Raw genomic sequence first — 3,499 nt, forward strand, 5'->3', positions numbered from 1 at the left:
AGGCCCGGGGGTTGGGGGGGTGACTAAGAGGGGAAGCCCCTGCGCGGCGAGGCTCCCAGCGGCTCCTGGATTGCGTAAAGGCTATTTTTTGAGGCGATTGCAGACTCTCTGGTGAATCATAGCAAACACACATGGCTCTGGTGGCGGGGGACAGTCGTTCCCCATGCGCTGTGGAACGCGGAGGTTCTCCAAATGAATCAGCAACGCCCAAGGCCGGGCCCGGTGGGAGGAGGAGGCAGGCGCCAAGTCCCGCATTTTCACAGTATTGGGGTGGGGCCCGCAGGGCCTGGGAGCGGGGCTGCAGGGACCCAGGTCCAAGGGTCTCCCTCACCCACCTGAGCCCCCCACCGACCACTGCTGGCCTTTGGGAACTTACAGACTTGGTCGTGGAGCCAAGGGTCACTTGCAGTCCCAGGGCACTGATGTCGGGGGGAAGAAAGTCTGAGAAGGTGGGGCCCGGCGGGGCTGCGTGGTGAACGTGGGGTCTGAATTCAGGAGCCCCGAGGCCTCGTCTTGATTGGGTGCCTGTGAGAGAAGTTCCTGACCGTGAGGAGAAGGCTGAAACCACCTCTATGGGGGAGGGACGCCCTGTCCGCCAAGCTCAGGGGGCAGAGCTCTGTGGCAGTTGGGAGCCTTGGAATTGGACAGCGCTGGGTTTGAAGTCTGAATCCAACAGGGTGACTTGGAGCAAGTCCCAGGACACGACTGAGCTCTGCTCTCTCACGTGTGTAACTGGGACATCACCAAGAATCCTGGAGGACCACAAGAGGCAGCCGGGAGCAGACGCCGAGGAGCCAGCGACATTCCTCCGGGAAGGTCACGTGACTGTTCTGTGTCCCAGTTTCCTCATCTATAAAACTCACCTTCCTCACGTTGCTGATAAAGAACAGCATCTGGTCTGGGAGTGCTCAGGAAGTGCTAGCTTTAGTTGCCGTAAAGCTGGTATCTTAGCACGCTATCTTATCACAGATTTAGCACAGCAAGAGTTCAGGAAAGGGTAGGTGTCATCATCCTCACCTTTTTTTTTTTTTTTTCTGGAGAGCTGGAGTTGATTTGGATAAAAGTTGGGGCCTGAAGGGGGCACTGGGTGAGGAAAATCTGAAGTCAGGGGGAAGTGGGTGGGCATTAGACTTCAGCCTCCTATAATAATTCTGGTTGGTTTGGTTCAAAGCAGAGGGAGACCTTAAGTTTATTTGGTCAATGGGAGAAAGGCAAGAGGGACAGTCTGCCTTGGGGATGACTGGAATTCCAGGGTGCAAACATGCACTCACTCTGTGGACTGCCCAATCTAAACTGGGCAGAGAAGACCCCAGAGATACCCACTGGGCAGCCTGATTGGGCAGCAGAATCAGGTTGTGGAGGGGCTGGGGGTCCATCTAAGATTGAGAGATGAGCGTTTCCACTCATGTCCTGGTCAGAGCAATGCGCTCTGTTGGGCGATAGTTAAACATTCGAGAGATTTTCTGTGGTTGCGGACGATGGCAAATATGTTCTCTTGAAAACATGCAGTGAGTGGGGTTCTAGGTTCTCCTGGCATCTGTTTTGTGCATGAGCCTTACAGCTGGACCTGAGGTTAACCTGATTTCTGTAACCAGAACGTTCTAATACAGCAGTTCTGACCCCTGGCTGCAAATGTGAATCTCACCGGAAGCTTTTAAACAAGGCTGATGTTTGGGCCCCACCCCAGACCGATTGAATCCCAATTTCCCTGGATGGGCCTGGGCACCTGTGCTGGTTAAAAGGCCCCAGCGGATTCTAACGTGCTTCCAGTGCTTACAAGCCACTGCTCCATTCCATCCCTCTGCTTTGAATAGGTGTTTTTTCCCCACTCCATTCCTTCTAGACCTACCTGCCCTGCCCTACTCATCCCATTCCATTCTAAATTTCCCTTTTTGTTCCACTCCATGCATAATGTTTTATTGGGTTCCATTCTATTTGGGTACATTCTAATGAAATTGATTGGTCGGATGATCAAGTCACTTGAAATATTTCTATTGAAGCAGGAAGTAGGAAAAGACAAAGTTTCTGCTCTCAGAGATTTTATATTCTCATGTGGGGAAAACAGGAAATAAGCAAACAGAGATTGTTTGCAGGTGGAGATGAGAAACATGCATCCGGAAAGTGGGTTTGGGTGTGAAGGGTAGTGCTTTCTGAGGAGGTGACATTTGACCAGAGACCTGCATGAGTGAGGGAGCAAACATATGAATGCGTAGGGAAAGAATGTTCCAGAAAGAGAAGAGAATTTGTGAAGGCTGGAAGAGTGAATGTGCTGGGCACATTCTCTTCTAGTCCATGCCACACCTCTTCACCACACCCCTTTACCTCTTTTTATTCACCCTCCATTCTATTCCAACCCTTTAAATGTTCTACCACTTTATTAGTTGCAGACCTAACTGGTTTCTTTTGACGTGGCTTAAAGAACTAGTCTACTAGTTTAATATCAGGTAGCAGGTGGGTATACCATAAATGCTAACTCAGAGTTGGTCATCTGTTGTGGCTTGGCTCCAATCTGGTCTGATGTTCTTCCTGACAGCCATGTCTTTAAACCATGTGCACGTTTAGAGAGAAATTACAAATCACTCGTGAGGGGCCTGTTTTCCCACATGTGCCTGCTGATTATAGACTCTCAATACAGACCCTCAGGGGACACCAGACACCCTTCATGATTCCAAGCGTGGGCTCTTATCTCCTTTTCTTACCTGCTACAGCGCCTGCAATTGTCTTATTCGAGTCCCTCAAAGAGAGGCTTGCTAGAGATGAGCATGTGGAGTCCAAGGGTCCATGAACCTACTTGAGATCTTGCTTAGAGCAGGGTCTTCAAGGAATAGGACGTAGGATAGGACAGGTTTGGCGAAGAGAAGAGGGAACTGACAGGAGAAGATCTGGTCAAGTAGGGGCACCAGGAGAAGTGTGCGTGTCCCAGGAGAGGCACCGTGGAAGGGGGCCAAGGAAGAGGCGGGGAGAGCCAAGGCCACACACGGCCACACCGGCGTTCTGCCGACGCCTTGTGTGGCAGTTTTAAGACAGGTCTGCAAATTCAGTGGCACACGTCCCCTCCCTTTGATTCTGAGCCACTCTTTGTGACTCTCTTGTGACCGACAGAAGATAGCAGAAGTGTTGCTGCGTGACTTTTGAGGCTGGGTCATAAATGTCCAGGGAGCTGCTGCCCGATTCTCTTGTGACGTTCGCCTGGGAGAAGTCACCCTCCGTGTAAGCAGCCTAAGTCCTCCAAGATGGCCAGGCTGGAGAGGTTCCTTGGAGCTCACAGCCAACCGTCAGCCTCATTTGCTAGACACCTTGGACGTCCAGCTCAGCTGAGCCAGATGGCGGTAGCCCGAGCCCGCATCAACCGTAGCCTCGTGGGAGACTCCAAGTCAGAACTGCCAGGCAAGCCCTTTCTGAATTCCTGTCCCACAAAATTGTGGGTAAAATAAAATGGGGTTGTTTTACACCACGACACGGTAAGTGCCGGGATAATTGCTTTTGTAGCAATAGTAAG

The sequence above is a fragment of the Dasypus novemcinctus genome, chromosome 14, assembly GCF_030445035.2.
Source record: "Dasypus novemcinctus isolate mDasNov1 chromosome 14, mDasNov1.1.hap2, whole genome shotgun sequence".
In the NCBI taxonomy this organism is placed as follows: domain Eukaryota; kingdom Metazoa; phylum Chordata; class Mammalia; order Cingulata; family Dasypodidae; genus Dasypus; species Dasypus novemcinctus.